Genomic DNA, 26014 nt, shown 5'->3' with positions numbered 1-26014 from the left:
TTTAGAAGTGCAATTACAGTGTATGACTGAGTTGGTTTAATCTACTTCCCTGTTTCCTTTTCCTTTCCTGTTCTGGGGCCCAGAGGTCAGGAATGATTCCTTGACCAGGCTCTGTATCAGGAGGGCAGCTCCTGGTTGTATGGAAGCAATGCAGGAGTGATCAAGAAAACCCAGTGTTCTGTTACTTAGTGACAATCAGGTGGGCTCTTTTTTACTCACAAACCTCTTCTAATTCATGTTCAGAGTTTTAGAATAATAAAAGTGTCTTGGTGACTTGTAAAAGCTTTAATTAGCGAAACTGGAATAGTTAATGTGATTTAGTATTTGTAAATATTTATTAATCACATAAGTATATATGAGCATTTGCTTATTAACGTTTGTATACATATCATCAAATAGTATATATTACATAGTTAAATGAAAGTTCAGAACCCTGCCAGCTGTGATGTGAAACAAGCTCTGAAGATCTACTTCTTTCTCTCTAGCAAATGACACCGGCTGTCTTTTTCACATCCAAATGAACTTAAATCTTCAAATGGATAAGGATACCCTTTGTATTGAAACACTGTAGGAAAAAAGCTATATGTATAGTAGGGTCAAAGTCACTCATATTAGTATTAAGACATTGATAATGTACCCATTATCAGAGTAGTTTCCATCCTGGTTATGGTTCAGTACGTTGAGCACAGCTACTTTATTACTAATTCTTCATTACCCAGGTTCATTTTCCATTTATGCATGGATGGACAACTTTCAGAAGGATTATCCTGTCTTTTCTGTTAAATTGTACAGATTCAGGTTCTATATTGATTGCAAGGATTATCCTTTCCCTTTGAGTAGTAACTAGTCCTGAGTGGTTTTCTGTAACCCTTCTAAGTTTTATTCAACCTAAAGACACCTGTCTCAGATGGGTTAACAGTTTTGGTCAAGAAAACTCCAGTTTTGAACCTCAAGTTTTGACATGCCTGCCTGCGTGCTGAGTCACTTCAGTTGTGTCCAACTTTTTGTGACCCCTATGGACTATAGCCTGCCAGGCTCCTCTGTCCATGGTATTCTCTAGGCAAGAATACTGGAGTGGGTTGCCATTTCCTTCTCCAGGAGATCTTCCCAACCCAGGGACTGAACCTGCATCTTGTACTTCCCCTGCGTTGACAGGCAGGTTCTTTACCACTAGCACCACCTAGGAGGCAAGTAAAAAGAAAGAATAATAATTTTGCTGGAATGTGGTATATCTTAGACCTTTAATATATCCTCCCCCTTTTTTGAAGTCTACAATATTTATAAGAAACAACAAAAGTATGAGTGGTTTATTTGTATTCTAACTTTAGAAAAATTTTCTTTGGTTCTGTTTTCTGAAAACTTAGGCTGTGAAATGAGGCAGAGAAGGTAGCAGCTAATCTTGCTTGTCTGGTTTGTTTTTCCACTTTGCAAAAGGGCAGGTGTACTTTAAGGTGGCCCTTGTCTACTGCTCTCATGAGTGGGCTAGAGAAAACTACAGCATGAAGTTAAGACTTCTGAGCTCTGCTTTTGCATTTCCACTCCCTCCCTGTCCATGGCATAGGTGTTACAGGGCACAGGAACACTGACCAGAGTATTGGAGGAAAGGCAGAGGGACTTTTCAATTGCCAGTAGTTAAGGATAGAGACTGCAGAAGGATATGGCAACTCATTCCATTATTCTTGCCTGGAGAATCCCATGGACAGAGGAGCCTTGTGGGATACAGTCCATGGGGCCACAAAGAGTCGGACATGACTAAGTGACTAACACACACACACACAAGGATAGAAACTGAGAGTCAAGAAATAGTCATTAGGGGACTCTAAAGACATCTGGATTATGGAGGCCCAGCCCTTTTTCTATCTCCTTCTAAAAAGAGGAGAGTGAAAAAGCTGGCTTAAAACTCAACATTCAAAAAACATAAGATGATGGCATCCAGTCCCATCACCTCAAAGCAAATAGATGAGGAAACAGTGACAGACTTTATTTTCTTGGGCTCCAAAATCACTGCAGATGGTGACTGCAGCTTGAAATTAAAAGACATTTGCTCCTTGGAAGAAAAGCTATGACCAACCTAGACAGCATATTAAAAAGCAGAGACATTACTTTGCTGACAAAGGTCTGTGTAGTCAAAGCTATGGTTTTTCCAGTTGTCATGTATGGATGTGAGAGTTGGACTATAAAGAAAGCTGAGCACCAAAGAATTGATGCTTCTGAACTGTGGTGTTGGAGAAGACTCTTGAGAATCCCTTGGACTGCAAGGAGATCAAACCAGCCAATCCCAAAGGAAATCAGTTCTGAATATTCACTAGAAGGACTGATGCTAAAGCTGAAAGTCCAATATTTTGGCCACCTGATGTGAAGAACTGACTCATTGGAAAAGACCCTGATGCTGGGACAGATTGAAGGCAGGAGGAGAAGGGGATGACAGAGGATGAGATGATTGGATGGCATCCTGGACTCAATGGACAGGAGTTTGAGCAAGCTCTAGGAGTTGGTGATGGACAGGGAAGCCTGGCATGCTGCAGTCCATGGGGTCACAAAGAGTTGACAAGACTGAGCAACTGAACTGAACTGAAGTGAACTGAAAATGAGGCAGGAGAGAGCAAAACTTCCTCAAGGAATAGTGTTTTATGTTTAAACTACTGACTCTTGGACATTTCCCTAGCAGCCAGCCACTGCTTCTCTTACCTAACCTTAAACTTGAGGAGCAAAACTTAAAAAAAAAATAACAGATATTAAAAATTATTGGTCAAAGGAATGGAGAAAGTATATTCTCAAAAGGAGATACTTTTGAATTTTCATTTTAACTTTATCATGAGAAAAATTTAAAACCAAGTTTTCAGGAAGTGCCTGGTGGTCATATCACTTGTAGGCTTTACTGTTTGAATGAAATTAAGGCCACTTGTAGGGTCTATGATTGGAACCTGGAGGGGGAAAATAAGTTTCCTTTTGAACACTATGTGGCAGTTGTCACCTATATTACCTGACTTGTTCTTTGTGACAGGCTTCTTCTAGCTAAACCAAGGTAAGCACTTTCTCACTCGACATCTTGGAACCTGGGTGAATCTGGTGGACACGTCTACTTGCTGTCAGTAAAGGCATCACTCGCTGTGCGCACTCTGAGTGAGGATGTGCTGAAGTTAGATGTCCTCATCATGTGCTCACAAATAGACTGCTCATCTCTATCATAGCACCGTTCTTATTCTTTTGTAATCACTGTTCATTCATCCTTCTCTTTCACCAAGCTTTTTTGAAAACAAGCATCCTGTTGGTTTTTGTACACGCAGAGACTAATATATTTTGGCTTAATAAATATTTAATTTTATTTAACAATATTTAATGTGGAACATACTATGTACTGGTACTGTTCTTAGCTCTTAACGTACATTAAAACATTTAGTCCCTCGGTAGCCCAATAAAGTTATTTTACAGAGGAGGAGCCCGAGGCAGAGGAAGAGATTTGTCCAGGTCATCTAGGTAGCAAGTCGGGAAATCAAGCAACTGCTGTTTAGTCGTTAAATCCTGTCTGACTCTGCAACCCCATGCACTGTAGCCCGCCAGGCTCCTCCTTGTCTGTGGGATTTCCCAGGCAAGAATACTGGAGAGAGTTGCCATTTCCTTCTCTAAGGGATCTTCCCAACCCAGGGATTAAACTCATGTTTCCTGCTTGGCAGGCAGAATCTTTAACACTGAGTCACCTGGGAAGCCCTGGGAAATCAAGATAAGAGCCCAAACGACCTGACTCTGTATTTTCTTGAGAGAAAGACAAGAAAAACTTGGAGATCGCTAAAATATAGATATATGGAAAACTTGCTTTAAATACCCTTGTTTCTGCAACTAACCCTCTTTTGGATCTTAATCTGAAATCCAGTTTTTTATATCAGAGCACAAATCTACTAGAGATGGTGGGAAACGCTGTTTGATTTTTCTGTGAGTAGCCATAGTGTTAGGTAGATGTAAAATTTTATTTGTTCTCAACGTAAGGTTTTTTTTTTCTATTTTTTTTCATTGTTGATTTTATTTATTTTTTAATTTTTATTTTTACTTTATTTTACTTTACAATACTGTATTAGTTTTGCCATACATTGACATGAATCCACCACGGGTATACATGCGTTCCCAAACATGAACCCCCCTCCCACCTCCCTCCCCATAACATCTCTGGGTCATCCCCGTGCACCAGCCCCAAGCATGCTGTATCCTGCATTGAACCTGGACTGGCGATTCGTTTCTTACATGATAGTATACATGTTTCAGTGCCATTCTCCCAAATCATCCCACCCTCGCCCTCTCCCTCTGAGTCCAAAAGTCCGCTCTACACATCTGTGTCTCTTTTGCTGTCTTGCATACAGGGTCATCATTGCCGTCTTTCTAAATTCCATATATATGTGTTAGTATACTGTATTGGTGTTTTTCTTTCTGGCTTACTTCACTCTGTATAATCGGCTCCAGTTTCATCCATCTCAACAGAACTGATTCAAATGTATTCTTTTTAATGGCTGAGTAATACTCCATTGTGTATATGTACCACAGCTTTCTTATCCATTCATCTGCTGATGGACATCTAGGTTGTTTCCATGTCCTGGCTATTATAAACAGTGCTGCAATGAACATTGTGGTACATGTGTCTCTTTCAATTCTGGTTTCCTCGGTGTGTACGCCCAGCAGTGGGATTGCTGGGTCATAAGGTGGTTCTATTTGCAATTTTTTAAGGAATCTCCACACTGATCTCCATAGTGGCTGTACTAGTTTGCATTCCTACCAACAGTGTAGGAGGGTTCCCTTTTCTCCACACCCTCTCCAGCTTCACACCAGTCAGAATGTCTACGATCAACGTAAGGTTTTTTAAAACTCATCTTTAGATTTTGTGATGGAGATGCAGCAATTCATTTTTCAGGAGACATTCATTTGACTTTAAGAGACTTGCTCAGTTTCTTCTTTGTGTTGGTTGCCATGTGGCTCAAGTTGCTTATTATAGGTTTTGTGTATAGTTTTATTAAATCTGCAGTTCTTATGAAGAATGCCCTAGCTTATGGTTTTCTTTTTACTTTTGCCATTTGGTTGAAAAGAAGTTGCTCCATTTACAAAGTAAATTTTTTCCTTGCTTTTCCCTGGTCCTCTTTCTTGCTTTGCCTCAAAGATGAATTTACATTCTCCATTCATCTTATAATTTGTTCAGCCTTACAAATTCTTCACTGTGGAATCTAGAAAGAGGTTTAACTTACTCTATTTAGACTGAGACACCTCACTGATGTGTGTCTGTGACTCCATTTCCTGATCCTTAAGAAACAGTACTTAACAAATATAACCTTGGTTCTTGGCCATGGGAGGATCCAGTAAGCATAGTTTTTATCAGTGTACATTTTAGAATATAGCTCTTCTTATCACAGGTGAGTGTTAATTTCTTTTTCTGTGAACTTGAACTTAATGTCATCTTAAACTATGATGCTTATAACTTCTTTTTTAATCTTTTTATAAAGATGTTTATTTTTATTTATTTGACTGTGCTGGGTCTTAGTTGCAGCAGATGGGACCTTTAGTTGTGGCATGTGAGATCTAGTTCTCTTACCAAGATTCCAACCCAAGCCCCTTGCATCAGGAGCATGGAGTCTTAGGCACTAGACCACCAGGGAAGTCCCCTATTTTAATCTTATTTGATAAGCTGTATCGTTTCAGGAATGGTATAGTATTTCCACAGAACTCTATATTAAAACCTAGGCTGCATGTTAAATAGCTTTTCCCACTGTAGTTTGAAAATGTCCCTATGCAAGATTGACTTACTGTTTTTCTCAACTCTTCATTTTTTTGCCAAGTGGATATTAAAAGGTAGATTTGGAATCATCTTGAGATTTCTCCCTTTTCTACTAAATGGATAAAATCTCCATTACTTTTTAGCCATGGGCAGTGGATATTAATGAATATCTGTTGTTCTGATCTGGTAAAAGGCCTTTTATAGAAATTTTTCCATTTTTCCCGTGATTACTTCTTCTGTATTTCTCTATTTAGGTCTGGGTCATGGACTAGACAGAATCTGAACCATAATAAAGATAAATCACTGCTGAGTGCATGTTTAATTGTTTCTGTGTTTCTATTACTGCTGTCTCAATAGTTTGTTAAAGAGTTTTGTAGCACTTCGGACCACAATGTCTTGAGACAACTTCCTGTACTGTGATTATTTTCATATATTCCTTTGGTTAACATTTTTTTTGTTTAACTACCGCATATAGGCATGCAGTAATAAAGCTCCTTCCCATTCTTCTTCTTCTAGTACCTTCTATCTGATTTACTTAATGTATTTTAATATGTAATATTTATTTTATTTCTGTCTTTACTAAGATATCTTTGAGTTTGTTATATAAACCCAGATTTTCTTGGCAGTCCAGAAGTGTCACCACACTTCTAACTAACAAAGAAGCCAAATCAAAAATGTCATGCTCTTGGGATATCTGTTACATGTTTGACTCAAGTGTACTGCAGAATTCTTCATGGAATAAAAGATTCGTAGATGGAAAAAAGATGTGATTAACAGCCAACTTCTCATCAGAAACAGTGGAAGAAAGAGGCAGTGGGATGGCGTATTCAAAGAGCTGAAGGGGAAAAAAACGGACAGTCAGGCAAAAGTATCCTTCAGCAATGAAAGTGACAGTAAGGCACTCCTAAATAAATAGAGACAGAGAGAATTTATTGCTGGCTTACCTGCCTTACAATAAATACTAATAGAAGTCTGTTTAGATGAAAGAAAATGACATAGACAGTAACTCAAATTCACATAAAGAAATAGAACACTGGTAAAAGTAATTATATATCTTTATTTTCTTAAATAGACAACATAAAAGTCACCTGAATAAAACAAAAATTATAAAACTGTATTGTTGGGCTTATAAGATATAAGACTTTGTGTGTATGTATGTGTGTGTACTTGCACGAGGGAAGAAGACAGAAGGAAGCTCTGTTGGAGGAAATTTTCTCTGTATTACTGGAATAAGACCATCTTTATTTGTTGACAGCATAATCTTATATGTAGAAAATCTTAAGAAATCCAGACACACACACCACACAAACTGATAGAATAAATCAGTTCAGCTGGTTTGCAGGATACAAGATCAGTATGCAACTCTATGTCTATTTACTGTCAATGAACAATTCAAAAATGTATGTATTTAAGAAAAGCAGTGCAATAAAACACTGAAAATAATAAAGCATTGCTAAGAGAAATTAAAGATCTAAGATACTATTGCCTGTTCATGGATTGTAGACTCAGTGCTATTAAGATGGTAATTTTCCACAAATTTGTTTATAGGTTTGTTGCAAACTGCAGCGTATTTCTTTTTCCCAGAAATTGATAAGATGATCCTAAAATTTATATAGAAATGCAAAGGGACACTAATAGACAGAAATAATTTGTGAAAGAACAGTGAAGTATAAGATCACTCTAACTTTAATCTTTACACTAAAGGTACAGTATGTAGATAGAATTTTAACCTAATTTGCATGTCTTTTGACCCCTGATGAAATGGTTTCACTCCCATGTTGTGTTATGTTATTCAGTGCAGTTCGGTCGCTCAGTCGTGTCCGACTCTTCGCGACCCCATGAACCACAGCATGCCAGGCCTCCCTATCCATCACCAACTGCCAGAGTCTGTCCAAATCCATGTCCATTGAGTCGGTGATGCCATCCAACCATCTTATCCTCTGTTGTCTTCTCCTGCCCTCAATCTTTCCCAGCATCAGGGTCTTCTCAAATGAGTCAGCTCTTCGCATCAGGTGGCCATAGTATTGGAGTTTCAGCTTCAACATCAGTCCTGCCAATGAACACCCAGGACTGATCTCCTGTAGGATGGACTGGTTGGAGCTCCTTTCAGTCCAAGGGACTCTCAAGAGTCTTCTCTAACACCACAGTTCAAAAGCATCAATTCTTCAGTGCTCAGCTTTCTTTATAGTCCAACTCTTACGTCCATACATGACTACTGCAAAAACCATAGCTTTGGCTAGATGGACCTTTGTTGACAAAGAAATGTCTCTGCTTTTAATATGCTCTCTAGGTTGGTCATAACTTTCCTTCCAAGGAGTAAGCGTCCTTTAATTTCATGGCTGCAGTCACCATCTGCAGTGATTTTGGAGCCCCAAAAAATAAAGTCAGCCACTGTTTCCCCATCTATTTCCCATGAAGTGATGGGACCAGATGCCATAATTTTCGTTTTCTGAATGTTGAGCTTTAAGCCAACTTTTTCACTCTCCTCTTTCACTTTCATCAAGAGGCTATTTAGTTCTTTTTCACTTTCTTCCGTAAAAGTGGTGTCATCTGCATATCTGAAGTTATGATATTTCTCCTGGCAATCTTAGTTCCAGCTTGTGCTTCCTCCAGCCCAGCATTTCTCATATGAGTTAAATAAGCAGGGGACAATATACAGCCTCGACGTACTCCTTTTCCTATTTGGAACCAATCCGTTGTTCCATGTCCAGTCTAACTGTTGCTTCCTGACCTGCATACAGGTTTCTCAAGAGACAGGTCAGGTGGTCTGGTATTCCCATCTCCTTCAGAATTTTCCCGTTTCTTGTGATCCACACAGTCAAAGGCTTTGGTATAGTCAAGCAGAAAGAGATGTTTTTCTGGAACTCTCTTGCTTTTTCGATGATCCAGCAGATGTCGGCAATTTGATCTCTGGTTCCTCTGCCTTTTCTAAAATGAGCTTGAAAGTCTGGAAGTTCACAGTTCACATATTGCTGAAGCCTGGCTTGGAGAATTTTGAGCATTACTTTACTAGCATGTGGGATGAGTGCAATTGTGTGGTAGTTTGAGCATTCTTTGGGTTGCCTTTCTTTGGTATTGGAATGAAAACTGACCTTTTCCAGTCCTGTGGCCACTGCTGAGTTTTCCAAATTTGCTGGCATATTGAGTGCAGCACTTTCACAGCATGATCTTTCAGGATTTGAAACAGCTCAACTGGAATTCCATCACCTCCACTGTCTTCATAGTGATGCTTTCTAAGGCCCACTTGTCTTCACATTCCAGGATGTCTTGCTGTAGGTGAGTGTGAGTGATCACACCATTGTGATTATCTGAGTCGTGAAGATCTTTTTTTTACAGTTCTTCTGTGTATTCTTGCCACCTCTTCTTAATATCTTCTGCTTCTGTCAGGTCCCTACCATTTCTGTCCTTTATTGAGCCCATCTTTGCCTGAAATGTTCCCTTGGTATCTTTAATTTTCTTGAAGAGATCTCTGGTCTTTCCCATTCTGTTGTTCTCCTCTTTTTCTTTGCATTGATCGCTGAGGAAGGCTTTCTTATCTGTCCTTGCTATTCTGTGGAACTCTGAATTCAAATGGGTATATCTTTCCTTTTCCTTTGCTTTTCATTTCTCTTCTTTTCACAGCTATTTGCAAGGCCTCCTCAGACAGCCATTTTACTTTTTTGCATTCCTTTTTCTTGGGGATGGTCTTGATTCCTATCTCCTGTACAATGTCATGAACCACCATCCATAGGTCATCAGGCACTCTATCAGATCTAGTCCCTTAAATCTATTTGTCACTTCCACTGTCTAGTCATAAGGGATTTGATTTAGGTCATACCTGAATGGTCTAGTGGTTTTCCCCACTTTCTTCAATTTAAGTATGAATTTGACAATAAGGAGTTCATGATCTGAGCCACAGTCAGCTCCCGGTCTTGTTTTTGCTGACTGTATAGAGCTTCTCCATCTTTGGATGCAAAGAATATAATCAATCTGATTTTGGTGTTGACCATCTGATGATGTCCATATGTAAAGTCTTCTCTTGTGTTGTTCAAATAGGGTATTTGCTATGATGACCAGTGCATTCTCTTGGAAGAACTCTTATTAGCCTTTGCCCTGCTTCATTCTGTTCTCCAAGGCCAAATTTGCCTGTTACTCCAGGTGTTTCTCGACTTCCCACTTTTGCATTCCAGTCCCGTATAATGAAAAGGACCTCTTTGAGGGGTGTTATAGTAAAAAGGAGATTATCTAGGTGCAGTTAACCTAATTACATGAGAAAAATGAGGGTTTTCCCTAGCCAGGGAGGTTTGAAACATAAGAATGGTATTCAGCATACCATTGCTGGCTTTGAAGATTGAAAGGATTAGAAGCTGAGAATTGTCTCTGACCAATAGCAAGAAAATAGTGACTTAAGTCTTCCCACCACAAGGAACTGCATTCTATCAACAGCCTGGGCTTGGAAGCAGGTTCTTCATCAGATATTTCCCATTAGAGCATAGCCTAGCTGACAGCTTGATTTCAGTCTTGTGAGAAGTTAAGCAAAGAACCTAGTCAAACTTGCTTGAACTGCTGACCTGTAGAACTGTGAGGTAGTAAATTTGTTTTATTGTAAATTGCTGTTTGTGATAATTTGTTATACAGAAATAGAAAACTTCAGTATTCAAGAATATAGTGCTGCCATAATGATGGACATTTAGATCAATGGTACAGAATTGTGGATTTAGAAATAAACTCTAGCAATTATGGTCAGTTGATTTTCAACAAAAGTGCCAACACAATCCAATGGGTATAAAATAATCTTTTCAACAGGCATCAATAGGACAATTGGACATGTGCAGAAAAGGTGAATTGAAACCCTTCACACCATGCACAAAACTTAACTTCAACATTATTTGAAAATTGCAGACACCTTTTTTGAAACCTAACATTGTATATTAATTTTTCTCAATGTCAGATTTTGTTCTTCAGGTGCAGTGTTTTTTATGCATATTACAATGACCACCTTAACTTCAATATTGATCACAGTATTTCAGTTAGTCTTATGCAATTAATAGTAACCAGAAGTACTGCCTTTAATTAAGAAGAATAAAGTATTACTTTTATGGTACATATGACAAAGGAGGCAAGAATATACAATGATAAAAGACAATCTCTTTAACAAGTGGTGCTGGGAAAACTGGTCAACCACTTGTAAAAGAATGAAACTAGAACACTTTCTAACACCATACACAAAAATACACTCAAAATGAATTAAAGATCTAAATGTAAGGCTAGAAACTATAAAACTCCTAGAGGAGAACAAGGCAAAACACTCTCTGACATAAATCACAGCAGGATCCTCTATGACCCACCTCCCAGAATATTGGAAATAAAAGCAAAAATAAGCAAATGGGACCTAATTAAAATTAAGAGCGTCTGCACAACAAAGGAAACTCTTAAGCAAGGTGAAAAGACAGCCTTCAGAATGGGAGAAAATAATAGCAAATGAAGCAACTGACAAAGAATTAATCTCAAAAGTATACAAGCAACTCCTGCAGCTCAATTCCAGAAAAATAAATGACCCAGTCGAAAAATGGGCCGAAGAACTAAACAGACATTTCTCCAAAGAAGACATACAGATGGCTAACAAACACATGAAAAGTTGCTCAACATCACTCATTATCAGAGAAATGCAAATCTAAACCACAATGAGGTACCATCTCACGCCAGTCAGAATGGCTGCTATCCAAAAGTCTACAAGCAATAAATGCTGGAGAGGGTGTGGATAAAAGGGAACTCTCTTACACTGTTGGGGAATGCAAACTAGTACAGCCACTATGGAGATCAGTGTGGAGATTCCTTAAAAAACTGCAAATAGAACTGCCTTATGACCCAGCAATCCCACTGCTGGGCATACACACCAAGGAAACCAGAATTGAAAGAGACACATGTACCCCAATGTTCATCGCAGCACTGTTTATAATAGCCAGGACATGGAAGCAACCTAGATTTCCATTAGCAGATGAATGGTTTAAGAAAGCTGTGGTACATATACACCATGGAGTACTATTCAGCCATTAAAAAGAATACATTTGAATCAGTTCTAATGAGGTGGATGAAACCGGAGCCTATTATACAGAGTGAAGTAAGCCAGATAGAAAAACACCAATACAGTATACTAACGTATATATATGGAATTTAGAAAGATGGTAACGATAGACCTGTATGCGAGACAGCAAAGAGACTCAGATGTATAGAACAGTCTTTTGGACTTGGTAGGAGAGGGCGAGGGTGGGATGATTTAGGAGAATGGCATTGAAACATGTTTAATATCATATGTGAAACGAATCGCCAGTCCAGGTTTGATGCATGATACAGAATGCTCGGGGCTGGTGCATTGGGATGACCCAGAGGGATGGTATGGGGAGGGAGACAGGAGGGGGTTTCAGGATGGGGAACATGTGTACACCTGTGGTGGATTCATGTTGATATATGGCAAAACCAATACAATATTGTAAAGTAAAAAAAATAAAAGTAAAAAAAGAAAGAAAAAAAAAGAAAAACCAGTGAATGTTCTAGTATTCAAGTAACTACAAAAATCAAGAGATCCTAAAATAGTGCCTGAAGCTTTGCTTTTTGGAACCATAATATAAAGACCATCTTGAAATGTCTGGATATCTTGCTGGTAAATTCACTGTGCTTGTAGGATTGATTGCCACATCACTTTAACAGCTGTACCCTTAAGTCAATAAACAATGCTAGTCAATAAAATATATACTTTTGATAGCCAAGGAAACAGAATAAGAAATACTGCCCTTGACAGATGGGTGAAGCTAATAAATCTGGTATTATATCAGTTATGTTGCAAAGATTCTTGGTTTAAGGGAAATTAATATTAAAAGTGTTTGTAGGATTTATTTTGACATAGATTTATTTAAAATGTGATCCTGTGGAATGAATCATGATAGCAAAGGTCGTGGGTGCAGGCAAGGCTATGTGGTCTGCATGTAGCTTACTGTGCTATGTGAATTTTGAATCCTAAGATGACTATGCCTATTGAATTTTTGTGTCACTGTGCAGATTGAGGTAAGCAAAGAATTAGAAAGCCAATACCTGTGTCTCCTACCACTATCAACCAGATACTTTCTTAAGCCCAGTACATAGAATTTCAGCTTGTCTGCTGTTGTAATATCCTTTACCCGGAAAGTGAACTTAAAATTTGATGATTTAAACTTGTATTTATTGTAGGAAAATAGATGATATAAAGAATGTGAGAGAGACTGACCAAAGAAAGTAATGCTTTATCAAAATGCAGAATTAGCTGAATGTAAATGAGGATAACTGTCATAAAGAAGATGAGAATTCTCAACTCTAATGGGGAACATGAGAAGCATGAATACTTATTCACACTTACTGTCCCTGACTCATTATATATTATCTGGTCTGGAAAGAGTAAGCTCTATCACTGTGAGAGATCAGACCTCTAAGTATAGTGAAAAGGCAAAACCATGCAGACAGTAAAATGATCTGTAGTTGGCTGCAGTCAGGGAGACGGAACGTGGGGGTTATAACCAAAACGTTTGTCAAAATCCATAGAGCTGTGTAACACAGAGACACAAAGAGTGAACACTAATATACACTGCTGATTTTATGGACTTTAGGTAATAATAATTCATCAAATTGGCTAATACATTGTAACAAATTCATGGAACTTCCCTGGTGGTCAAGTGACTAAAACTCCTTGCTCCCAATGCAAGGGACCCAGGTTCAATCGCTGGTCAGGGAATTAGATCCCACATGCCACAACTAAGATCTGGTACAGCCAAATAAAGAAATGAAATTTTTTAAATTGTAGCAAATTTATTGGGCAGATGGAAGATGTTAAAAAATCAGGGAAACCATGAGGAGGAGTGAGGGAATAAATGAGAATTATCTGCTCAATTTTTAAGTCTAAAACTGCTCTTTAAAAGTCTGTTAATTTAAAACATACAGTGAAAGTAAAGTATACAGTTTAAGTTACTCTGAAGTTATTTGCTACCAAGATTTGTTTTATATTCTCAACAAACTATGTTCTCTGAACTATTGATTGGAATACCACAAGTGAGCTGAGCTAACCATATAACATCTATATTTTAGGCCATTTAGTTTTACATATTGAATGTCATTTAATTAATGTAACCAGACTATCAGATACACGTGCTTTAAAGATGATGTATTAGTCATCTATTCTCTGTAACAAATTACTTCAAAAGATAGCAAAATAAAACACACTTATTATCACACAGTTTCTCTGGGTCCGAATTCCAGTCAAGTCTTGGCTGGTTCCTTTGCTTCAAGGTCTCCTGTAGACTACAGTAAAGGTGTTGACAGCCTGGGGGAGGATCCGCTTCCCACGCTTACATGTAGTTGCAAAGAATCAGTTCCTTGTGGGCTTTTGAACTGCAGGCCTCAGTTCCTGCCTGACTCTTGGCTGGAGGCCAACCTCAGTTCCTTGTCATGTAGACCTCTCCAGTGTGGCTGTTGGTTTCATCAGAACAGGTAAGCCAAGAAGGCAGTAGCATCTACTAGCAAGACAAGTTCCTGTTTATATAGCCTAACTGTAGGGATGACATTTTACCACCTTTGCTGTAGTAGAAGCAAGTCACAGGTCCTGCCTATGTGCAGGGGTGATGCTCACACACAAGGGCAAGAGTTGCAGGAGACAGGCTGTGATCCCTGGGGCCGTCAGAAAAGCTGCCTGCCACGGGAGAAATTAAGCAAATGGTATGCCATAGTGGTATTTGAGTATCTGGAATTTAGTTAAGTTCTTAGGACATATTTCTCTAGTTAAGATTCTACTTTGTTCTATGGAAATTTATATCTTTATTTTCTGTTTTCTAGATACCTGACTTCGCTGATACTTAATCATAATTGACCCTTGAACAATGTGAAAATTAGATTTTTAAAAAATTTTATTCGAGTCATAGCAGAACTTAAAGGCAGAGACCCCAAATCGGCTGGTTTTTCCTCGTTAGGCTGGAGCAGAGTTTAAACCAGGGCAGAGCTACTCCAGCCTCGCTACATCATACTCTCTCTACATTCTGGTCCCAAGTTTGTTTGGTTGCAAACTGTGCTAAACCCCCACAAGGTTGAAAATGTGCATATAAATTTTGACTCCAAAAAACTTAACTGCTAATAATAGCCCACTGTTGATCCTTCAGTTCAGTTCAGTCGCTCAGTCGTGTCCAACTCTTTGCGACCCCATGAATCGCAGCACACCAGGCCTCCCTGTCCATCACCAACTCCCGGAGTTCACTCAGACTCACGTCCATCGAGTCCGTGATGCCATCCAGCCATCTCATCCTCTGTTGTACCCTTCTCCTCCTGCCCCCAATCCCTCCCAGCATCACAGTCTTTTCCAGTGAGTCAACTCTTCTTATGAGGTGGCCAAAGTACTGGAGTTTCAGCGTTAGCATCATTCCTTCCAAAGAAATCCCAGGGCTGATCTCCTTCAGAATGGACTGGTTGGATCTCCTTGCAGTCTAAGGGACTCTCAAGAGTCTTCTCCAACACCACAGTTCAAAAGCATCAATTCTTCGGCGCGCTGTCTTCTTCACAGTCCAACTCTCACATCCATACATAACCACTGGAAAAACCACAGCCTTGACTAGACGGACCTTTGTTGGCAAAGTAATGTCTCTGCTTTTGAATATACTATCTAGGTTGGTCATAACTTTTCTTCCAAAGAGTAAGCGTCTTTTAATTTCATGGCTACAATCACCATCTGCGGTGATTTTGGAGCCCCCCAAAATAAAGTCTGACACTGTTTCCACTGTTTCCCCATCTATTTCCCATGAAGTGATGGGACCAGATGCCATGATTCATTTTCTGAATGTTGAGCTTTAAGCCAACTTTTTCACTCTCCTCTTTCACTCTCATCAAGAGGCTTTTGAGTTCCTCTTCACTTTCTGCCATAAGGGTGGTGTCATCTGCATATCTGAGGTTATTGATATTTCTCCTGGCAATCTTGATTCCAACTTGTGCTTCTTCTAGTCCAGCGTTTCTCATGATGTACTCTGTCTATAAGCTAAATAAGCAAGGTGACAATATACAGCCTTGACATACTCCTTTTCCGATTTGGAACCAGTCCGTTGTTCCACGTCCAATTCTAACTTGCTTCCTGACCTGCATATAGGTTTCTCAAGAGGCCGGTCAGGTGGTCAGGTATTCCCATCTCTTTCAGAATTTTCCACAGTTTATTGTGATCCACACAGTCAAAGGCTTTGGCATAATCAATAAAGCAGAAATAGATGTTTTTCTGGAACTCTCTTGCTTTTTCGATGATCCAATGGATGTTGGCAATTTGATCTCTGATTCCTCTGCCTTTTCTAAAACCAGCTTGAACATCAGGAAGTTCACGGTTCACGTAATGCTGAAGCCTGGCTTGGAGAATTTTGAGCATTACTTTACTAGCGTGTGAGATGAGTGCAATTGTGTGGTAGTTTGAGCATTCTTTGCTATTGCCTTTCTTTGGGATTGGAATGAACACTGACCTTTTCCAGTCCTGTGGCCACTGCTGAGTTTTCCAAATTTGCTGGCATATTGAGTGCAGCACTTTCACAGCATGATCTTTCAGGATTTGAAACAGCTCAACTGGAATTCCATCCCCTCCACTAGCTTTGTTCATAGCGATGCTTTCCAATGCCCACTTGACTTCACATTCCAGGATGTCTGGCTCTAGGTGAGTGATCACACCATCATGATTATCTGGGTCGTGATGATCTTAACTGATATCATAAACAGCTGACTAGCACATATTTTGTGTGTTATATTTGTTGCATACCATATTCTTATAACAAAGGAAGCTAGAGAAAAGAAAATACTATTGATGAAATCTTAAGAAGAGAAAGCACATTTATAGTAGTGTAATATCAATACTGTAAGTTTATGTCTATTTACAAGATGAATTGGCTATCATTCAGTTCCTATATCAGCATTGTCTTATATAATACAAAACACTGTAGATGTTACAAATATATAAACACTACCACTGGACATCAAAATGAAAGATGATATGAAAAAGAAATTGATCAGGTTTAATAACTCGTCCATTTTTAATGAAGAAGCAACAGTGTGATTGTTTATGGTGGTCTAGTGTAGTTGTTCATGATTGCTTCATGGTAGCCGAGTCTATACACTGATGAATGAATCATTGTCAAATAAAATTCTTATAGCATACAGTATTACAGTCATCTTCATAATACAATATTGAAAACTTTGTTACTTTAAAAAAATTTGCCTATGATAATAGACTGATACACAGTTTCTCGAATTATGAGAGACAGTAATATAATTCCATGAAAGCAAAATTGTAAGATTGTGAGAAAACTGACACATTATTAATTTTATATTAAATATCACTCACCTTATGCCTACGTGAGGAAAGGCTGTCCAACACAAGTCTTGCACATGATATTCTGTATGATGAAAACTTAGGGGATTATGATGATGACCCAAAAAGGTCTCACACAGTGCTCACTGAGCAATTATTTGATTTTCACACGAGCATACCCACGCACACACCCCAGATTACTTTGTTTATTAACTCTGATGATTATTTACTGTTCGTTAGGTGAAAGTGGATCATCATAAAGGTGTTCACCCTTGTTGTCTTCCTGTTGACTAGGCTGGGGAGGAGGAGGTGGAGGGGTTGGTCCTGCTGTCTCAGGTGGTGGAGGTGGAAAAGATGGAGGAGGTGGAAGGGGGGCAGGAAAAGCAGGCAGACTCAGTATAACTTTAAGGAATTATATCCTAATTTCTGTCTGACTTTTTTGCTTTTTCATTTCTCTAAAAGTGTTCCTATACAGTACTAATTTTTCTACTGTTTGCATTCATTTCAATGCCTGAGTAATAGAATGGTCCATGTCATAAAATAAGTTAAAAGCAGTCTTGAATAATTTGAACCCTTCTGCCAGATTGTCTAATGCAATCTGTTTTCTGACACTGTTTCTTCCATATCTTCTTACTCATCCTCTGGTTCTGACACAATTGATCTTCATCAAATTGTCTTCTGTTAATCCCTCTGGTGCGGTGTCTGTTATTGAGTTTTTCCAAGATCTTTGTCTTAAAACCCTTCATCCCCCCCTTTTTCCCCCCTGATATCCACAATCTCTTTCATGATTTTCTTGATTGGCTCTGTCATAAATCCTATGAAATCATGTACATCTGAACAGTTTTCTCCAGCAGGAATTTACTATTGCAGGCCTGATGACTTTCAGGACTTTTTCTGTAACATTGATGTCATCTCCAGTGGGGTAATCCTTCTAGACTTTCATAGTCTTCTATCAGGGTTCACTTCCATAGTCTTGACAAGCCTTTTCATAGTGTACTGTGTGGGATGAGCCCTAAAGGTTCTTATGACCTCCTGGTCTAGAGACTGAATTAGAGATGTTCACCCGTGTTTGGGGGCAAATAGACTGCTTCAGTGGCTTCACTGTTGAACTTGTAGGGTTCTGGGTGGCCAGAGGCATTGTCCAACATCCAAAGAACTTTAAAAGGCAGTCCATTATTGGCAAGAGACTTTCTGACATCAGGGACAAAGCATCAATGGAACCAGTCCAGAAAAGAGTTCTCATCCAGGTCTTCTTGTTGTGTACCCTAAAGACTGGCAGCAGGTGTTTATCTTTTCTCTTCAAGGCCCAGGAGTTAGCACCATTGTAGATAAGTGCAGTCTTGATCAAACACCTCACTACCATCTGCACAAAACAATAGTGTTAGCTTTTTCCTTCCTGCCTTAACTCCAGGTGCTCACTTTTCTTCCTCACTAATAGATGTCTTTTCTGGCTTTTTTTCTAGAATAGGGCACTTTCATCTGCATTAGAAATCTGCTCAGGCAGATATCCTTTCTCCGCAATGATTTCTTTAATGGCATCTGGGAGCTCGTCTGCTCCCTTTTCGATGATAGAAGCTGCTTCTCCTGTTATCTTGACATTTTTCACACCAACCATCTTTCTAAAGTTATCAAACCATCCTTTGCTGTCATTAAATTCTCCAGTTTTAGATCTTTCACCTTCCTTTTGCTTAAAGTTGTCATATAATGAGTTCTTTTTAAAAAATCATCTTAGAGCCTATTGGTATGCTTTTCTTATAACCATCCTGCAACTACATAAAAGCTGCATTTTCAGTATGAGATAAAAAGGTATTTCACAAAAAGCATGAGGTTTTTGCGTCTGCTGGAATAGCTGTAGCAATGGCTTTACAAATTTCCTTTTTCTTTTTTACAATGGTCCTTAACGCTAGATTCATTTATCCTATAATGGTGGGTAGCCACAGCTGCAGACCTCAATTTAAGGTGCATATCAAGCAATTCAACTTTTTCTGGTAGTGTCATGACTTTTCTCTGCTTCTTGGGACCACTTCTGGCATCATTAGTAGCATTTTGTATGGATCCCATGGAGTTATTCAAGGTTTACAGTACTGCACTAAACATGATGAAAAATACATGAGAACCACAAGAGATCACTTTTTGACTAAAAGTTCCACAGTTTACTGGAGAGACAAACTGCTCATGCAGAGATGATGAGCATCACATGGTGTTTTAAGCAGACACTCATACTTGCAACACTTGAGCACACTGCAGTAGCATTAGGAGGTGACTGTGAAATTATTACAGTAATACAGCATATACAGTTCATTTATGCAGTTATGATTTAAACCTGAACCTTTACGATTGTTTACATTTCTCTCAACTGTGAATAGTGCCATATACAGTATTTTGTGTATTTTGATAAATTTTATCAAATTTTTTTATCAAATCAAATTTTTTTAATTTGATAAAATTGTGGTGAATTTTAATGTTTTGTAATAGACATGTATGTTTCATGGTAGTAAATGATAAGCTAGTATCTACATATATTTTATGCATTCATGATATACCTTTTTCTTAATTTTTTTTTGTCTTTCTAGGCTATGTGTTTCCTGTTTTTTCAAATTGTTGCAATTCTCAAACATTTTTTCCAGTATATTTATTGAAAACAATCCATGTAGAAGTGGACCTGTGTAGCTCAAATTCATATTTGTCAAAGGTCAACTGTGTATGAATTTTGTGTTGAAGATGCTGTCATGGTAGCTGACCAGTCTATGGAATGAATGATTCTTACCAGGTTTTAAATATTTTAGTTTTCTGTATATTTTACCTGTTATCATTGCCTTTTTATTATTTATTTGGACACCTACACAAATTATTATAGACCAGTTGTTACCAGTGCGAGAGAAAGGATCAGCCTCTGTATATTCCATTAAAAATTATAGGTACCTACTCCAAATCTTCAAATCAGGCTGAATATAATAATAATAAATAATTATTTGGTGATATACTACAAGGCCATGCTAGTTGAAAGCCAAGTCAGTATTATAGACATATATTTACTATTGTCTTAATGTTAATTGTTTCAAGTCACACTGATAATTGATAGTGGGTGTACAGTTTTATGTATACTTGCATATTCCACAAATATTTTTTCAAACCAGAAAATCTATTGAAAAATACAGTCTAGACATTATTGTCTGGTTTTTGACTTGAAGAAATATGTTTTATACTAGTAGATTATAGATTTGAAATGAAATCTGAAAAGTGTTTAAACTGATAATAACATTAACTCTGTGTGTTCTCTACATTAAGTATGATTGGGATACAATGGTTAAAATGCATTGAACAAATTTAGGTTCATGATCACTCTTTTTGGAGCCAGTAATGTGTGTCCTTATATTTGACTCTTTGTTTGACATTCATTCCCCATCTTAGATCTCAGAAGGCTATTATGTTGTTCATTTATTTCAAATGGACTTTGGCCCTATGACTGTGCCACCTGGAACAGACCGTCATGTGCTAGGAAGGGGGATCTAGTACTCAACAGATTGTCTCGGTACTTCCTGATTCTACTTATATGAGGTTTCTAAAATAGTGAAATTCATAAAAACAAAAAAGTGGAATAGTGGATGCCAGGGGCTGGGAAGAGGGAAAGGGGATTTACTTTTCAATGAATATAGAGTTTTACTTTTACAGGATGAAAAAGTTCTAGAGATCTGTTATATAGCACTGTATATGGTTAATGTTGCTGTACATAGATTTGAAACAGTTAAGATGGTAAATTTTATGTTTGTGATTTTGACAATTAAAAATAGTGTCAGCCAAAGTGTGAATGCATGTTTACTCATGCAATAGAAAGGCTTAATGTAGAAACACTTCTTTTGTATGCAGAGTTAATATCAACATGCTGAGATAAGAAATGGAATGGGATCTAGACCAGTCTTTAATACTACATTAATATCATTCTGATATCTTTTGAATATCAGTCTGAACTCTTTCAACCTAAGCTGTTGATCAAAGAGCCTTTCTAAGCTGGTAGGGCTTCCCAAATTGTAAAGAACCCACCTAAGGAGACTAAGAGACATGGGTTCAATCCCTGGGTTGGGAAAATCCCCTGGAGGAGGGCATGGCAACTCACTCAAGTATTCTTGCCTGGAAGAAGTCCTAAATATACTTCCACACATTTTGTATGGGAATACTGATGTTCATATATAGGATATTACTGACAAACCAATTTGACAGACACTGTGCAAGTAAATACTAAAGTATAATGTTTGATTGCTTCTGTTTATGGAGTCAAACCTCACTGTTCTGAGTTCTCTGGGTATACATCCTACCCTCAAGGACCTTATAATCTCAAAGACAGTTCAACAAAAAGAAAAAAGTTAATTTTTGAAATTTCAGATAATGACAAGTGCTTTGTGTTAAGTGATTGGGCAGGGAATACATGAATGAACCTTCTGAGAACATCACAACATAAAAAGTAAAGCTGAGATACAAGATGGCTGTGTAAAGGAAGAAGAAACAGTAAGAAGAAAAGTGCATAAACAAGTCATGAGACTGTTAGATGACATCTCCAAATAATTAACTGCAGGCAGAAAATACATGACCATCACAAAAACTAGGGCAACTTTGTGCAGAAGTCACAGGTGTCTGAGAAGAGCTGTGAAGGCTCATCCAGTTCACTTGCCTCTTTTCTGAAGCTATATCTATGTAGCTGTCAGCTCATTTCAATAATTGTTATGGCCATTGCATTCCCTTTTATTGTATCATCTCTCTGGTCCCTTACTAAACTTTCTCCATTACTGTTCATTATTTCTTTCTGTTTCTCTCTCTCTTTTCCTCTTTCATTATTTGACTTCTTCTTATTTCCTTTGAAATGTCTAGATGCTTTTCAGGTTCTGATCCCTCTCTCAGGCTCTTCTTTCCACCTTCCCATCAGTCTTCCTACTCATGCAGAGACACTCACATTGTTTATATCAGTTGCAGATGGAAGGCTTCCTAAGTAGAGGTTTTCACCTGTGACTATATGACAGAATTCAGAGAAGGCGATGGCACCCCACTCCAGTACTCTTGCCTGGAAAACCCCATGGACGGAGGAGTCTGGTAGGCTGCAGTCCATGGGGTCGCAAAGAGTCGGACACGACTGAGCGACTTCACTTTCACTTTTCACTTTCATGCATTGGAGAAGAAAATGGCAACCCACTCCAGTGTTCTTGCCTGGAGAATCCCAGGGACGGGGGAGCCTGGTGAACTGCCATCTATGGGGTTGCACAGAGTTGGACACGACTGAAGCGACTTAGCAGCAGCAGCAGCAGCAGCATATGACAGAATTACTTAAATATCTGTTTCATTAACTCGATTGCTCTAACTTTGATGCCACGCTCTCTTGGGGTGGCAGTCCCTGCTATTTTTCACTTCTTGGTTTCTCTTCAGTTGAGAGTCATTTTCTGTATCCACATTTATAATCACATAATTTAAGAATCTTCTCTTGTACAGTGTAGAGTTGTGAATAAACAGCTGGTTTACATCCTGCTGCTACCTGTTACACTGAGGTGACATCATAATCTTTATCATAATCCCAGTAGCCACTATTAGTCAGTCATTGTGAGTTGACACAAAACTTTTTTATCATTCCTGGTTTAATGATCTTCCTAGGGCTTCCATAAAGGATGGAATAACTGAAACTGAACATATGTACTCACCATAAATAAATAACTGGACAGGACATATTCTACAAAAGGTTTTCAAAGTATTAGACATCAGACACTGAAGTAGAGTGATCATGGAAGAGGGGAAACAAACTAGATGAACCATACTGCTGCCTGGCAGTGCTACCTGGAGAGAGATTCCAGCTGGCAAGGCAGAGAGGGAAACCCAAGCAAAGACTGGGGGTCTCCTTGAGCTGGGAGGTTGAAGAGGACAAGGCAGAGTGAATATTAGAGAGGCAGGGAAGAATACTAGCAAGGTGAGAGCTGCAGTTAGAGAGTGCTCCAGAGATCAGCAGAGAGCCTCAAGTTTTAAATAATGATCAGTATGTAAGTAAGAGAAAACCTAATGGGTCTGGGGAAAGAACTGCCGAAAGAAGTAACAATCCTTGGAACTTACGTTAGGCTCGAAATAGATCCTGTTTCTATCATCAGCCACATTGGCATCAGGTACAGTGCCCAGAAGGGTATTGCCCCAGTAGATGGGCAGAAGCAACCCTAGGCTAAAAGGATTCTTTTGTTCTGTTATACCTCAGTTCAGTTCAGTCACTCAGTCATGTCCAACTCTTTGCAATCCCATGAATCACAGCATGCCAGGCCTTCCTGTCCATCACCACCTTGCAGAGTTCACCAAAACCCATGTGCATTGAGTCAGTGATGCCATCCAGCCATCTCATACTCTGTTGTCTCCTGCCCCTAATCCCTCCCAGCATCAGGGTCTTTTCCACTGAGTCAACTCTTTGCATGAGGTGGCCAAAATATTGGAGTTTCAGCCTCAGCATCAGTCCTTCCAATGACCACCCAGGACTGATCTCCTTTAGAATGGATTGGTTGGATCTCCTTGCAGTCCAAGGGACTCTCAAGAGTCTTCTCCAACACCACAGTTCAAAAGCATCAATTCTTCGGCGCTCAGCTTTCTTCACAGTCCAGATCTCACATCCATACGTGACCACTGGAAAAACCATAGCCTTGACTAGACGGACCTTAGTTGGCAAAGTAATGTCTCTGCTTTTGAATATGCTATCTAGGTTGGTCATAACTTTTCTTCCAAGGAGTAAGTGTCTTTTAATTTCATGGCTACAATCACCATCTGCGGTGATTTTGGAGCCCCGAAAGATAAAGTCTGATACTGTTTCCACTGTTTCCCCATCTATTTCCCATGAAGTGATGGGACCAGATGCCATGATCTTCATTTTCTGAATGTTGAGCTTTAAGCCAACTTTTTCACTCTCCTCTTTCACTCTCATCAAGAGGCTTTTGAGTTCCTCTTCACTTTCTGCCATAAGGGTGGTGTCATCTGCATATCTGAGGTTATTGATATTTCTCCCGGCAATCTTGATTCCAGCTTGTGCTTCTTCCAGTCCAGCGTTTCTCATGATGTACTCTGTCTATAAGCTAAATAAGCGAGGTGACAATATACAGCCTTGACATACTCCTTTTCCGATTTGGAACCAGTCTGTTGTTCCACGTCCAATTCTGACTTGCTTCCTGACCTGCATATAGGTGTCTCAAGAGGCCGGTCAGGTGGTCTGGTATTCCCATCTCTTTCAGAATTTTCCACAGTTTATTGTGATCCACACAGTCAAAGGCTTTGGCATAGTCAATAAAGCAGAAATAGATATTTTTCTGGAACTCTCTTGCTTTTTCGATGATCCACTGGATGTTGGCAATTTGATCTCTGATTCCTCTGCCTTTTCTAAAACCAGCTTGAACATCTGGAAGTTCATGGTTCATGTATTGCTGAAGCCTGGTTTGGAGAATTTTGAGCATTAGTTTATTAGCATGTGAAATGAGTCCAATTATGCGGTAGTTTGAGCATTCTTCGGTATTGCCTTTCTTTGGTATTGGAATGAAAAGTGACCTTTACCAGTCCTGTGGCCACTGCTGAGTTTTCCAAATTTGCTGGCATATTGAGTATGGCACATTTCACAGGATCATCTTTTAGGATTTGAAATAGCTCAACTGGAATTTCATCACCTATACCTAATGAAGCTTAAAAGTAATAGCTGACAGGATCATACTGTTTACAGGTATGTTAACTATATCTAGAACAAAGCATAAGCACATTTGTAGCTAAAGTACAAATACAAAAATATCCAGCAACCAAAAAGGTAAAAGATACAGTGTTTTACATCCAATAAAAAATGACCATCCCTGTAAAGAAGGAGGAGAATATCACCCAAAATGGGATAAAAGCAACCTAGCAATGAGAGACAATGGAATTAATAGACAGAGATACTAAACAAAAATTGTGTGTTTTCAAGAAGTTAGAGGAAAAATGAGCACATTAAATGGAAACAGTACTTACTTTCTAAAGTCTCAAATGAGACTTCTGAAGATGAAAACTGGAATTTCTATAATGAAAAATACATTGGAAGGGATTCACAGCAAATGTAACATTTCAGAAGGAAGGACAAGTAAAAGGAGGACATACAGCAATATAAATACCCAAAGTGAGACAGAGGCAGAAAAGACAGAGAAGGAGCAGAGCATGCATAAGCTGTAGAATGGCTGCAGGCGGTCTGAGATATGTGACGCTGCAGTTTCCAAATGAGTTAAGAAGGATGGAAAATAAACATTTTAACAAATATGGTCCTGATTTTTCCAGTATGATGTATATTATAAACCCTTGGATGTAACCAGATGAATGAATTCAAATCACAAGAAACATAGAGAAAACTCTTATCAAATCATATAATCAAATTACTTAAAATCAAAGCAATGATAAAGAAAATTTCATAAAAACAACCAGAAGGTTAAAACACTACATAAAGATGTAGTGTAGTGTCAGAGAAAAAGTGGGAAAACAGTGAAACTGTCTTTAAATTACTGAAAGAAAAAAAAATGTCAAGCTGTAATTTTATGCTGCACAAAACGTATCTTTCAAAAATGAAGGTGAAATGCTCTTTCCAGTTATAATAGCTCAAAAAATTGTTTACCCACAAACCTGCATTATAAGACATGTTAAAGAAAGTCTTTTAGACCAGAATAAATGATACTAGGTAGAGATATGGATTTATACTAGCAATGAACACCATAAATGGTAACTTTGTGAGTAAATATAAAATAATTTCCTTCATTTTGTGTTATTCAGTCATGTCTGACTCTTTACAACCCCATAGACTGTAGCCCACAAGGCTCCTCTGTCCATGGGAGTCTCCAGGCAAGAATACTGACTGAGTTATCATTTCCTTCTCCAGGGGATCTTCCTGACCCAGGGATCAAACCCCAGGTCTCCTGCATTGAAGGCAG

The 26014-nt window shown here is 38.7% G+C and overlaps 1 protein-coding gene across 3 annotated transcripts in view; it reads left to right on the top strand.

The window, feature by feature from the left end:
* Nucleotides 1-26014, top strand: part of KIAA1328 (KIAA1328 ortholog) — a 424271-nt gene that overhangs the window by 169260 nt on the left and 228997 nt on the right. The gene's annotated exons all lie outside the window — the stretch shown is intronic.

The sequence above is a fragment of the Capricornis sumatraensis genome, chromosome 21 (genome assembly GCF_032405125.1).
Source record: "Capricornis sumatraensis isolate serow.1 chromosome 21, serow.2, whole genome shotgun sequence".
Lineage (NCBI taxonomy): Eukaryota > Metazoa > Chordata > Mammalia > Artiodactyla > Bovidae > Capricornis > Capricornis sumatraensis.
The sequence above is the reverse complement of the archived record's forward strand: the minus strand, read 5'-3'. Positions and strand labels throughout refer to the sequence as shown.